Genomic DNA, 15153 nt, shown 5'->3' with positions numbered 1-15153 from the left:
GCCTTATTGCTAGAAAAAGTTCAAGTGGTCTGGATAAAAGATCAAACCAGCCACACCATTCCTTTAAGTGAAAGCCTAATGCAAAGCAAGGCCCTAACTCTCTGTGAAGGTGAGAGAGGGAAGTCAGAAGCTAGCTGAGTTTGTTCATGAGATTTAAGGAAGGAAGCCATTTCCATAGCATACAAATGCATAGTGAAGCAACAAGTGGTGATGTAGAAGCTGCAGCAAGTTATCCAGAAGATCTAGCTCAGATAATTGGTGAAGGTGGCTACACTAAACAACAAGTTGTTCAGTGTAGATGAAACAGCCTTCTACTGGAAGCAGATGCCATTCAGGACTTTCATAGCTAGAGAGGAGAAGTCAATGCCTGGCTTTGAAGCTTCAGAGAACAGGCTGACTCTCTTGTTTTAGGGGCTAATGCAAGCTGTTGACTTTAAGTTGAAACCAATGCTCATTTCCATTCCAAAAATCCTTAAAAACTATGCCAAATCTACTCTGCCTGTGCTCTATAAATGCAAAAACAAAGCCTAGATGAAAGGATGCCAGTTTACAATGTGGTTTACTGAATATTTTAAGCCCACTCTTGAAATCTGCTCAGAAAAAAAGATTCCTTTCAAAATATTACTGCTGATTGACAACCCACCTGGTTACCCAAGAGCTCTAATGGAGATGTACCACATCAAGATTAATGTTGCTTTCATGCATGCTAACACATCATCCATGCTTCAGCCCATGGATCAAGGAGTAATTTCAACTTTTAGGTGTTATTATTTAAGAAATACATTTCTTAAGGTCAAAGCTGCCATCGAGTGATTCCTCTGGTGGATCTGTGAAAAGGAAAGGATTCACCTCTCTATGTCATTAAAAACATTTGTGATTCATGGAAAGAGGTCAAAGTATCAACGTTGATAGGAGTTTAGAAAAAGTTGATTCCCACCTTCATGGATGACTGTGAGGGGTTCAAGACTTCATTGGGGGAAGTAGCTGCAGATGTGGTGTTCACAGCAAGTGGAGATGAAAGAATGGCCACAACCTCATGTTCCAACTTGGACAGGTTGCTTCTTATGGATGACCAAAGAAAGTGGTCTCTTGAGATAGAATCTACTCTTGCTGCGAAGACTGTTGAAATGACACAAAGAATTTAGAATAGCACATAAACTGGGTTGATAAAGCAGTGGCAAGGTTTGAAAGAAACGACTCCAATTTTTTAAAAAGATTTTATTTATTTATTCACAAGACACAGACAGAGGCAGAGACACAGGCAGAGGGAGAAGCAGGCTCCATGCAGGGAACCCAGTGCAGGACCCAATCCCAGACCCCAGGATTACGGCCCGAGCCAAAGGCAGACGCTCAACTGCTAAGCCACCCAGGCATCCCAGATGACTCTAATTTTGAAAGAAGTTCTGCTGTGAGTAAAATGCTATCAAATACCATCGTATGTTCCAGAGAAATCATTTGTGACAGGAAGAGGCAATTGATGTGGCAAACTTCATTGTTTTGGAAATTGCCACAGCCACTCAACCTTCAGCACCCACTATCCTGATTGGTCAGCAGCTATTAACACATAAGTAAAATAAGTTAGACAGAGAAAGACAAATGCCATATGATTTCACCTATATGTGGAATCTGAAAAACAAAACAAATGAACAAACAAACAGAAACAGAATCATAAATACAGAGAACAAACTGATGGTTGCCAGAGGGGAAGGGGTTGGGAGAATGGGCAACATAGGTGAGGGGAATTAAAAGGTACAAACTTCCAGTTATAAATAAGTCATGGGGATGAAAGGCACAGCATAGGGAATATAGACAATAATATTGAGTCACTTTATTGTGATATTCACTTTATAGTGGAGATCTGGGACCAAACTGGCAATATCCCCAAGGTTCGCCTGTATTAAGTTCTAGATTCCTATGGGACATCCAGGGGGAGACATTCTATAGTTTTTATATGTCTTATAGAAGAGGTCTGGGACAAATAGAGTTTGAGGCATGTTATCAGTATATATATATGTGTGTGTGTGTGTGTGTGTGTGATACACACACACACATATACTATTTAATGCCTTAAAACTGGATGATGTTACCTTGGAAGCCCATAGGAAGAGGAGAGCAGTGCTCCCCCTCCTGAGTCAAGAGAAAGTCCATCCAACACAGAGGTCTGCTCAGGAGAAGATGCCTGCAGAGCAGCCATGAGCCAGAGAGTGCAGAGAGGAGAGAGTGATTTCACAGAAGCCAAGAGAAAAGCTAGAGACATTAATCAATAGTGTCATCAGCCACTGGGAGACTGAAGTGAGGACAGTAATGAATGTTTCCTGAACTGACCTGGACACACACCTGTGTTTGCTGAATGTCTGCCCTGTCAAAACTTGTCCCTCTTCCCTTATCGAGTCTTCCGTGTGTCTTTGGCAGCAGCAGGGTGTGCCCCTGAGGGAGCAGAAGGAGAAGACAATTTTCTAGCAATATTGTTCATAGTATCAAAAGGAAAGGGAGAAAGAAGGAAATAACTCTTGACAAAATAGTGGATGAATAAATTGTGCTGTGCCTAGGGGACCATGGAAGTCCAGAGAGGGCTTACTTAGCTTCAACTGGATCAGCTCTCCCAGTTGACCGCTTACCTCCTAGTCACAATCTCCAGAAAATCTTCATGTTAAGGAGAATGGTGTACATCTGAGGTGGAGATGGGGGAGTTGACAAAAATTAGAACTAGCATCTATTGCAGGTATGACTTCTTGGTCCACAAATTCTGAAATGAAATTTTTTTAAAAAACTGTAATTTGGGGATCCCTGGGTGGCGCAGCAGTTTAGTGCCTGCCTTTGGCCCAGGGCGCGATCCTGGAGACCCGGGATCGAGTCCCACGTCGGGCTCCCGGTGCATGGAGCCTGCTTCTCCCTCTGCCTTTGTCTCTGCCTCTCTCTCTGTGTGTGTGACTATCATAAATAAATAAAAATTTTAAAAAACTGTAATTTTTTTTAAAAAAAACATTTTTTCTGGCTTAAATTATTTTTCTGACCTTATTGAGATATATTGACATATAACTGGATTTACTCTCTATACTATTTATCCAATAGACATGCATTGACAATCTAGTAAGTATCAGGCACAGTGCTAGGCCTTAAAAGTACATAGACAAGGGGCACCTGGCTGGTTCATTCGGTAGAGGACACAACTCTTTTTATTTTATTTTATTTTATTTTGAGGACGCAACTCTTGATCTTGAAGTCGTGAGTTTGAGCCCCATGCTGGGCATGGAGATTACTCTTAAAAAGTACAGCAATAAATATAACTAAGTCCCTGCTGTCATGAAGCTTCCATTTTAAGGATTGGAGAGACACGTGATATATGAGTAAACAAATGTATAATATAATCTCAGGTGATGCTAAGTGCTCAGATAAAAATGAAGCAGGGAAAAGGGAGAGAGAATATTGGTAAAGGCTCTATTTTAGATGGAGTGATCAGGGAAGACTTCCCTGAGGAAGTGGCACATGAACAGGCACCCAAATGAAGGATGGGATGGAGAAGGGAGAGGTGGTAATCCAGCAAATGAAACTAGAAGGTACAGTCAGTGAGGTTAGGAAGAAACTCAGGAGAGTGTTGGATCTCAGAAGCCAAGTAAAGAAAGGTCTTCAAGAAAGAAGTGACCATTTGGGGCCCCTGGCTAGCTCGATTGGAAGAGCACATGACTCAATCTCAGGGTTTTGAGTTCAAGCCCCCTGTTGACTGTAGAGATTGCTTGAATAAATAAATAAGCAAACTTTAAGAAAAAAAAAAGTCATCATCATCAGTAAAGGCTGCTAAGAGCCTTGGCAGGATGGATGTTTGGTAACCCTGACAAGAGTGGTTGCACTGGGCTTGCAGGAGGAAAACCCTGATGGAGAGAGGCTGAGGACAGATGGAACAGGAGAAAAAAAAATAGAGAGAATGGGAGGTGAGGAAGTGGAGTCAATGACTATAGAGAAGCATTTAGAGGATTTGGAACACAACAACAAAGGATAATTTTAAAAGGCTATGAGAGGCAAGGGAAGATTTATCTTTTTCTTTTCTTCAGTGGGGGCTATTACAGTAAAGGGGAAACTTGATGATGCAGGAGAAAGTTGAAGGAACAAAGCTTTTGAGTAAACAAATGGGGAATGGGATCCAGCGTACAAGTTGAAAGATGGCCATGAACAGTAGCGGCAGGTATAATGTAGAGTCTGCCCCACACATTCCCCAGGGGCTGCATCTAAATTCTGGGAACTTCTCTGTGTATCTCATGAATAAATAAATAAAATCTTTTTTAAAAAGGGGGGGGATGCCTGGGTGGCTCAGCGGTTGGGCGCCTGCCTTCGGCTCAGGTCATGATCCCAGATCCAGGATGGAGTCCCATACTGGGCTCCCTGTGGGGAATTTGCTTCTCCCTCTGCCTATGTCTCTGCCTTCTCTCTGTGTCTCTCATGAATAAATAAATACAATTTTAAATAAATAAATTCTGGGAACTTTTTGAGCCACAAGCACAGGTGGAATGGAGCAGGGTAAGGATTATCTGGTCTTTGTCATCTGTCCATACTGACGTCCTCTTTCCCATCTGGTGTCAAGTCATTTGTCCATGTGGCTCGCTGCCATGTCCTCCTCATCTAGACCACAAGGCATCTTCATGTCTGCCAGGAATATGTACCATAGCTGCTTTGCTCAAGGAGATTGGAGACAATGTTCTACTGCTCCCTATGCCACTCTCCAGCATAAGGAGCCACATTCCTTTCAACCATTCCTGTCTACTGCTCCTGGACTGTGTTGGATGCAGGGACTTCCATGAGCTTTGCCATCTAGGGTAAGACTTGGCTGCTGTAACAAGAATGAACAATTATAAAGTGGGTTGACTAAGCTAGATGTCTACTTTCCTCTAATATAATTGCAGTAGGGGGGGCGCCTAGGTGGCTAAGTGGTTGAGTGTCTGTCTGCCTTTGGCTCAGGGCATGATCCCGGAGTCCTGGGATCAAGTGCCACATTGGGCTCCCTGCATGGAGCCTGCTTCTCCCTCTGCCTATGTCTCTGACTCTCTCTCTCTCTCTCTCTCTCTCTCTCTCTCTCTCTCATAAATAAATAAATAGATAGATAGATAGATAGATAGATAAATAAATAAATAAATAAATAAATAAATAAATAAAATCTTAAAATATATATATATTTGCAGTGGGGACGCCTGGGTGGCTCAGCGGTTGAGTGTCTACCTTCGGCTCAAGGTGTGATCCTGGGGTTCTGGGGTTGAGTCCTACATTGGGCTCCTTGCATGGAGACTCCTTCTCCCTCTGCCTATGTCTCTGTCTCTCTCTGTGTCTCTCATGAATAAATAAATAAAAATTTTAAAAATAATATAATTGCAATGGACTATGTTTATGTCCTCCCAAAATTCACGTGTTGAAACCTAACCCCGAGCGTGACAGTATTTGGAGGTGAAGGCTCTGAGACACGATTAGTTCATTAGGGCTTAGGCCCATGAATGGAATTAATGCCCTGGTTAAAAAAAAAAAAAAAAAAAAAGGGTCCTAGAGAACTCCCTTCCCCATCCACCAAGTGAGGACACAGGGGGAAGAGAGCAGAGCAACCAGGAAGCTGGTTCACCTGACCCCAAATCTGCAGGTACCTTGATCTTGGACTCTCCAGTTTACGTAACTGGGGAAATATATTTCTGTTGTTTAAAAGCCACCCAGTCTATGGTATTCTGTTACAGCAGCTGAAACTAACAATAATGGTCTAAGGACTAATGTTCTAGGTCAACTGGTGGCTGTGATCCATGTTGTCATCCAGGCACCCAGACTTCTAGTGAGTTGCTCCACAGTCTGCATGGTTGAGGCTAGTTCATGTGGGGTACAACTGGCAGGGAATATAAAAAGCCCTTGGACTTTTTTTCTTTCTTCATTCATCCTATGAGGTCTCATGTAACTCTTGGCTTTTAACCACTGATGACTTTGAAATTATCTCTAGTCTGGCCTCTCCCCTGAACTTAACATCTCTATTTGGATGTCTGATAAACATCTCAAACTTGGTATCTCCAAAAAATGTCCAGTTCCCTCTGCAGTCCTCACCTTCAGTTAACAACAGTTCCATTTTCCCAGTTGTTTGGCTCAAAAGTCTTGGTGTCATCCCTCACTTTCTCTCATATATCACATCTGATCTGTCTATAAATACTATTGATTAGTTCTAATTTTTGTAAAGATTTTTTTATTCATTCATGAGAGACAGACACAGGCAGGGGAGCTCCCCATGGGGAGCCTGATGTGGAACTCGATCCCAGGACCCCGGGATCATGCCCTGAGCCAAAGGCAGACACTGAACCACTGAGCTACCCAGGTGCCTCCACAAATAACATTTTTGGAATATCCTTCAAAATCCAAGACCTTACTACTACTACCATCCTTAGATCTAAGCCCTGTGTTTTAGAGAACCCTGCATATCACAAACACAAACCAGATAAGGAACACATGAATGCTTCCATGGCTCAGGATCTGAAGCTCAGCCCTGGCACAGCACAACCTGAAATCATAAACATCTAGGACCAGCACCATTCAGGCCCCAGGGAATGCTTCCAAAATCTTGTGTCCTGTGTTCCCAAAACAAAAGTGAATTGTGTTGATTGCTATAAAGGTTTATAGGTTGTGTCACTGCAACATCAGAGAACAGACACTGCTTTAGAGTCTGTGGAAGACTGAAAGATAGAGCTTAGGCAAGAGAACAGACAAATTAATTGCCTAGCCAAAACTTTCCTCTCTGATAGCATGAATATAATAAATTATGGCACAACAAAGTATCATTTTCCAGTAGTGCCCAGTGTCCATTTTCTTGTTTCTCTTCCAATTTCAATTCCAAACCGGAGATACTCATAAATTACCTCGGCATTCACAACAGTCACACATGGCAGCTGAGGGATGTTTTCCAATTGAACAAATCTTATTACTCATCTGAGTATGCATAGATCTCGATGTAACATGTGTGAAGCATAGTACCAATTCTTTTTTTTTTAAGATTTTATTTATTTATTCATGAGACAGAGAGAGAGAGAGAGAGAGAGAGAGAGAGAGAGAGGCAGAGACACAGGCAGAGGGAGAAGCAGGCTCCATGCAGGGAGCCTGAGGTGGGACTTGATCCCAAGTCTCCAGGATCAGGCCCTGGGCTGAAGGGGGCGCTAAACCGCTGAGCCACCGGGACTGCCCAGTACCAATTCTTTTTATTGGCTTTTAGATGGATATTGAACACTAAAATATCAGAAAGTTTTATTTTATTTATTTTTAGGATTTTATTTATTTATTCGTGAGAGCGCAGAGAAAGACAGAGACATAGGCAGAGGGAGAAGCAGGATCCCTGCCAGGAGCCTGATGTGGGACTTATCCCAGGACCCTGGGATCGCAACCTGAGCCAAAGGCAGACGTTCAACTACTAAGTCACCCAGGTGCCCCTTAAATTTTCCTTTTAAATGTTATATTAATGTGTATAGTTTGCTTTTTTAGATGATTTTTATTTTTAATAGATTATTTTAATAGATGATTTAAATATTTTGGAGAGTAGGGAGTCTGCTTCTCCCTCTGCCCCTTTGCTCATGCGCTCTCTCTCTCTCTCAAATAAATAAATAAAACTTAAAAAAGAAATATTGGGGGCAGCCCCAGTGGCTCAGCGGTTTAGCGCTGCCTTCAGCCCAGGGACTGATCCTGGAGACCTGGGATCGAGTCTCACATCGGGCTCCTTGCATGGAGCCTGCTTCTCCCTCTGCTTGTGTCTCTGCCTCTCTCTCTCTCTCTCTCTCTGTGTGTGTGTGTGTGTCTCTCATGAATACATAAATAAAATCTTTTTAAAAATGCTAGCATATTTAAAAAAAAAAAAAAGAAAGATTGGGATGCACTTGTGACGAGCACCAGATGTCAAATGGAAGGGCTGAATCACTGTATTGTACACCTGAAACTAATGTTAAGCAGTTAGGCATTTTGGAGGAGGTATAAAGCAGATGCTGACCACACTCCTCCCCTCCCAGGATTAACAGACACACCTTCAGAGCCACCTATAAGGGCTAACAGAATAGGAAAGGCCACAAGGGGATTTCCAGAAGCTGAGCATAAGCACAAGCAGTGCAACTACACTGTATGTCAACTAAATGGAATTTAAATAAAAACTTTTTTAAAAAAGGAAAAGAAAGGTTAGTAATTTTGTTGAAAAAAGTCAAGAAAAACATGTTCTAGGTGTGTTAATGCTCTTTTGTGTGTGAGTGTGTATGTGTGTGTTAATGCTCTTTAACCAAAGACCACCAGAAAAAAACTATAGATAAACAAATTGGATTTATTATCCTTTGTGGTGAGGGAAAATAGACACACTGGGAATCATGGGTGTTACAAACAGCCTTTTATAGGATCTGGACTAGGATTGAATGACAGGAGAAAGTCTAAGATAGTGAGGGATTGCTCTCACTTTCTGGATGTCAGAAAGCAAGGGCAATACTATGATTAGGAATCTCAATACATAAATCTTATCCATAGGGAAATGAGCCTCACACAAAGATAAAACTAATTGTTGAGAAGTAGCAGTCATTCATTTTAGCTAAGGAGGAAAGGGTAGCTTCATATTTTGAGGGAGGCACAGTGACCTTGTTGTTGTCTGGGCTAAGATAAAATATAAAGTGGCCTTGTTTTGTCTTATTTTATCATGGTCTCAGTGTAACATTTGAGATTGGTATTTTGTGAGATCATTTATGTTCAATAACATGGTCTAGCTGTGAGTTACAGGCTAGCCCTTTTTTCCCTCTCTTTTATATGGAATAAACATATAATAATAAAGTATTAATTATTTATATATTTTCTTTTATTTCTTATCCAAATATTCCCAGTCCATCACTAAGACACAGATATGTAGACTGATAATAAAAAGCATTAATTCTGATAGACTTTGGGTCATATAAAAGCTATAGGCCTACACATATCTTTTGTTTTGTCATTATTAAGGTAAATTTAAGGTATAAAGATAGAATATACTTTATTTTTATTATTTATTTATTTAGTTTTAAGTAGGTTCCATGCCCAATAGAGAGCCCAATGTGGGACTTGAACCCACTACCCTAGATCAAGACCCAAAAGCCCAATCAACTGAGCCACCTAGGCACTCCAAGCTAGAATATATTTTAAATGGTAAGTTAGGGCAGCCCTGGTAGCCCAATGGTTTAGCGCTGCCTTCGTCCTGGAGCGTGATCCTGGAGACCTGGGATCAAGTCCCACGTCGGGCTCCCTGCATGGAGCCTGCTTCTCCCTCTGCCTCTCTCTTTCTCTCTGTGTCTGTCGTGGATAAATAAATAAAGTCTTTTAAAAAATGGTAAGTTAGGGATCCCTGGGTGGCGCAGTGGTTTAGCGCCTGCCTTTGGCCCAGGGCGCGATCCTGGAGACCCGGGATCGAATCCCACGTCGGGCTCCCGGTGCATGGAGCCTGCTTCTCCCTCTGCCTGTGTCTCTGCCTCTCTCTCTCTCTCTGTGACTATCATAAATAAATAAAAATTTAAAAAAAATGGTAAGTTATGTCTTCATTTAGAGTTTTTAAATATTTACATGTAATAGGTGCAGCTCTGTTTACACCTTTGTCCCAGGGTCTGTAGATGTGAGTGGTAGGCATTTGCTTTTTGCTCAACACATGCTGCTTTTGCATCAGAACTCACCACCCAGGGCAGCCCAGGTGGCTCAGCGGTTTAGCGCTGCCTTGGGCCCAGGGCGTGATCCTGGAGACCTGGGATCCAGTCCCACGTCGGGCTCCCTGCATGGAGCCTGCTCCTCCCTCTGCCTGTGTCTCTGCCACTCTCTCTCTCTCTCTCTCTCTCTCTCTCTCTGTGTGTGTGTGTGTGTGTGTGTGTCTCATGAGTAAATAAATAAAATCTTAAAAAAAAAAAAAAAACTCACCACCCAAGCTCCAAGCAAACAGATTCGGATAATGAGGGATATTCAAGATACCTCCAGATTTCTTTTTTTTTTAAGATTTATTTATTTATTTATTTATTTATTTATTTATTTATTTATTTATTATAGACATAGAGAGAGAGGCAGAGACACAGGAGGAGGGAGAAGCAGGCTCCATGCACCGGGAGCCCGACGTGGGATTCGATCCCGGGTCTCCAGGATCGCGCCCTGGGCCAAAGGCAGGTGCTAAACCACTGAGCCACCCATGGATTCCTGATACCTCCAGATTTCAAGTACTTCTCCCATCCCTGTTGCCAATACTCTGGTTCAAGCTACTCTAATTTCCTACCTGATGTGGTGGAATTTATATTTTGTCAACTTAGCTAAGTTGGAACTATGTTTCCCAGAATTCCATTTCTTGTGTAGTTTTGGGTGAGAATTTGCCACAGAGGAAGACTCAAGCAGGATTTGGAGGCAGAAGTGAGGCTGTAGGGCAGCCTGGGTGGCTTAGCGGTTCAGCCCCACCTTCCGCCCAGGGTGTGATCCTAGAGACTTGGGATGGAGTCCCCCAGGAGTCCCTGCAGGGAGCCTGCTTCTCCCTCTCTCTGTGTCTCCACTTGTGTGTGTGTGTGTGTGTGTGTGTGTGTGTGTGTGTCTCATGAATAAATAAATAAAATCTTAAAAAAAAAAAAAAAGAAGTGAGGCTGTAGTCAGGCCTACTCCTGGAAGACTGATACAGGGTCAGATGCTGCTGCAGCTCATGAATGTTTTCACTAATATGCTGGCTCCCCTGGTTGGTATAAGGCAGCAGCTCCTCCGCAACCCCCAGTTCTCCGCCTTCTTCTTCTCCAACCCCAGGGTTAAGTATGTGTCTATGAAGGGCATCAGTTTCTATTGTTGGTCATCACAATTGGAGGCTTGAAGGTGGAGAGACCAACAGGAAATCTAGTTTGTCCTCATGGGTTCCAGCTCATCTTCAGGGGTCCAATTTGACCTTGACATCCATCACTTCATGGCCATCTTTCAGAACACTCATCTTTCGGGACACCTGGATGGCTCAGCAGTTGAGCGTCTGCCTTCAGCTCAGGTCTTGATCCTGGGATCCAGGATCGAGTCCCACATTGGGTTCCTAGCGGGGAGCCTGCTTCTCCCTCTGCCTATGTATCTGCCTCTCTCTCTCTGTGTATCTCATGAATAAATAAATAAAATATTTTTTAATAAAATATTTTTTTTTAAGATTTTATTTTATTATTATTTTTTTATTTATGATAGTCACACAGAGAGAGAGAGAGAGGCAGAGACACAGGCAGAGGGAGAAGCAGGCTCCATGCACCGAGAGCCCGATGTGGGATTCGATCCCGGGTCTCCAGGATCGCGCCCCGGGTCAAAGGCAGGCGCCAAACCACTGCGCCACCCAGGGATCCCTAATAAAATATTTTTTAAAAAGAAAGAGAACTTTCAAAACTTCCTTGTTAACTTCTAGCCCAACACCAGATACACAAGCAACAACCTGCATAATCAGATTAACCAGCCCTCATAATTGTATAAGGTTAGACACCTTAACAAATCCCTAATTTTATATTGTCCCTAATGGTTCTGCTTCTCTGATAGAACCCTGACTGATATACCCGGACTTTCACAATTGACCCCTGGGTAGGCAGAGTAATCCTGCTAAAACTTGTCAGATATGTCGCTCTGCTCAAATCCTTCCAGTAGCTTTCCATCTCACTCTAAGTTAATGCCAGTCTTTATTCTCACTGTCCCAGACTCAGTTTAGATGTCTCCCGGCAGTTTATATCTTTTCCTGTCTCCAAATGTTACTGGTTGCCTCGGCATTATCAGGAGGCAAATGCTAGTCTTTGGCATGAACTCAATGAAGCCTGCTATAGTGGTAAGCACAGAAGCTTTGGCACTCATGTCTGACCCAACTGGACCCATAAAGGCTCTGGCTTGCCCAGAAACAGCCCAGTGGAATGAATTCACACAATTCCAAAGTGCAGACTGTTAAGACCCTGTTGGTGACCCTGAGACCAGACAGTGAAAAATTGCTGAGAGATAAATTCCTCACCTTCTTCCCTCTTACCTTCTTACAGACTATTCTAAGACATAGTGGCTCTATGCAACCTCTTTGAAGAGATCCCATGTGACTGAGAGACTGGCTTTGAGATTTGTGGGACTCTGGCCAGCTAAGTAATGCACTAGCTTGTATTTCCTTCTTTCCTTCTATGTTTCATTTCTTTTTTCCCCTGGCTTTGGAGATTGTAACTCCCAAGAAAGCATTAGCATACAACCTTAGATACCGGCTCCGTTTTCCAGGGAACATAGGCTGACATTCAGTACCAGAAGAAGTCCTAGAAAACAGACCTTCAGTGTATGTGATTCTGTGGTTGTTTTTCTCACTTATGTGAAAGCAATAAGGAATCTCATTGATGGTAGCAAGTGGAGTGATAATAACCTTGGCCTTCAGTTGGCATCGCAATTATGAAAGCTTTCTCTTGTGGTGAAGGGAAGACTAGGTAAAAAACAGAACAGAACAAAACAAACCACATCCAAGATCAGGCTGGTTATAAGTGGCACAGTTGCAAAGGATTCTAAACGTGCAACTTTAGGGGCTCTTAGGTGGCTCAGTCAGTGAAGTATTTGCCTTCAGCTTGGTTCATAATCCCAGGGTCTTGGAATGGAGCCTGGCATCGGGCTCCCTGCTTAGTGGGGAGTCTGCTTCTGCTTTTGCCCCTCCCCGCCACTCATGCTCTCTAAAATAAATAAATAAATAAATAAATAAATAAATAAATAAATAAATAAATAAATAAATAAAATTTTAATGTGCAACTTTAGTAGATCTCCTATGTCAAAATCAAGGTCCTGACAGGGAAAGAGTAGGACCCTGAGACCTGGAATAGGGGCATTAGGGAAGACAAACCTAAGAATCTTTACCTCATAAATTCTCCTGTTTTCCTGGGTGGTTTCCCTGCCCTCTTGCCAAGAAAGAACAATTTCTCTTTCTCTAGAGACGTGAAATAATCTCACATGAAGCCTGTGCCTCATAAGATGATATTTATTCTCCTCAAGACCTACTCCCATCACCTCCTCAAATAACCAGGGTCAGTTTCTGGCAAGTCCTGAGTAGGAAAATTTTAGTCCTTACCTGGGAAAAACAAGGTACACAGCAAAGGAATCAAAAGACCTAGCTAATATATGTGGGAGAGATTTTGGTTTTAGACATGGCAGTGAGGGGGCAGCCATCGCAGAATATAAGACCAGCTAATAGGGATCATGTCATCATGGACCACTGTCCCATAGCTCAGACTTCAATATTTTTCTTAACATTTTATTTTTAAGTAATCTCTACACACAATGCAGGGCTCAAAGCCATAATCCTGAGATCAAGAGTTGCATGCTCCACCAACTGGGCCAGCCAGACACCTCATAGTCTCCAATATTCTTTCCAGGATGGCTAGCTCTCATCTCTGGTAGACAGTTTCCAAAGATGATCACCATCAATTCTTTCCCTTCCCTTATATACGTGCCACTCTTCACATCAAGAGATGGGAGTCTGTTTTCCTCTTCTCCTTGAGTCTAGACTGGCCTTGTGACTTGCCTTAACTAACAGAATATGATAGAAGTGACACTGTTCCAGTTTCAGATCTAAACTTCAAAAAGAGGAAACTTCCATTTCCTCCCTCTTGGAAGCCAGCCACCATATAAGAAGCTGGCACTTCCTCATCCTTTGAAAAAGTATAAATTAGCCATGTGGACACACCATATTAAGAAAGATGACTGGGGAACCTGCATGGTACAGTTGGTTAAGCATCCATGTCCAACTCTTGGTTTCAGCTCAGATCATGATCTCGTGGTTGTGAGATCAAGCCCCACATTGGCTCCATGTTCAGCACGGAGTCTGCTTGGGATTCTCTCTCCCTCTCCCTCTGCCCTTCCTTCCTTCCTTCCTTCCTTCCTTCCTTCCTTCCTTCCTTCCTTCCTTCTCTCTCTCTCTCTCTCTCTCTCTCTCATAAATAAAGAAATCTGAGAGAGAGAGAGAGAGATTATTGACCAATCCCCAAGTATTCTATCCATCCCAGCTGAAGTGCCATTTGTGTAAGTGGAAAGGACATCTTAGACATTTCTTCTACAAATACCTGTAAATACCACATGAAGCATACGGACATCCAACTAAGTCTAACCCAGACTGCAGAATTGTGAGAAATAATAAATTGCTGTTGCTTTAAGCCTTTAAGCATGGGAGGTTGTTATTCAGCAATAAATAATTGAAATATGGTCTTAATAGTTTGCAAGGATGGTTCCTTAAAGCAGGATGGTGACCTACAAGATGCTAGAACTTCCATAGTAGACTATTTAAGAAGAGGTCAGAAAGTTCAAGGAGGTGGGAATGTAAAATCCAAAAACTCAGCCCCTGACTATGTTCTCTAAGAGAGCCCAGAGGACTCTCTTTACTAAGGCAATAAAGGGTTCACTGAGAAAGGGGGCATCAGCATCTCTGGGTAGCTCAGTGGTGTCTGTCTTTGGTAGGCTGAGATGAAGAGTAAGAGATGCCGCCATGGAACTGGGATCCCTAATATCAATAGTAATGTTGAGATTCCAGAATGGCAGAGGTGGCATCCAAGGCCAGGTGAGTATGATTACTGTCAAGGGCAGCAAGGCCAAAGTGACAATGAGGGTGCCTTGATCTCCAGGGATGGATCTATGGCAAGTTGTCTATGGGGATGGGATGGATGGACAGCTGACAGGGTAATCTTCATTTTTATTTATTTAAAAGATTTTATTTTGCTAGCATCTGAATGGCTCAGTCAGTTAAGTATCTAACTGTTGATTTCAACTCAGGTCAAGATCTCAGGGTTGTAAGATCAAGTCCCATATCGGGCTGTACACTCAATGTGGAATCTGCTTGAGATTTTCTCCCTCTCTCCCTCCCTCTACTCTCATGGACAGCATGCTCTCTCTCTTTCTCTCTAAAATAAATAAATAAAATAAATCTTTAAAAAAATTAAAAAAAATTTTTAAAAAGCCTAAAAGATTTTATTTTTAAGTAACATCTATACCCAATATGGGGCTTGAACTTATAACCCTGGGATCAAGAGTCACATGCTCTATAGATTAAGCCAGCCAGTTGCTCCTCTCAATTTTTATATTAAAAAAAACTCAGAGGTGATAAGCAGAAGACTGACATTAGCTGCTGCAAATGGAAAAATCACAATCTCTCATCCAGATCCTAGATCTAAGTTCACATAACCAGAACAC

This window comes from Nyctereutes procyonoides, unplaced genomic scaffold (genome assembly GCF_905146905.1).
Source record: "Nyctereutes procyonoides isolate TBG_1078 unplaced genomic scaffold, NYPRO_anot_genome, whole genome shotgun sequence".
Lineage (NCBI taxonomy): Eukaryota > Metazoa > Chordata > Mammalia > Carnivora > Canidae > Nyctereutes > Nyctereutes procyonoides.
This window is presented reverse-complemented; position numbering follows the sequence as displayed.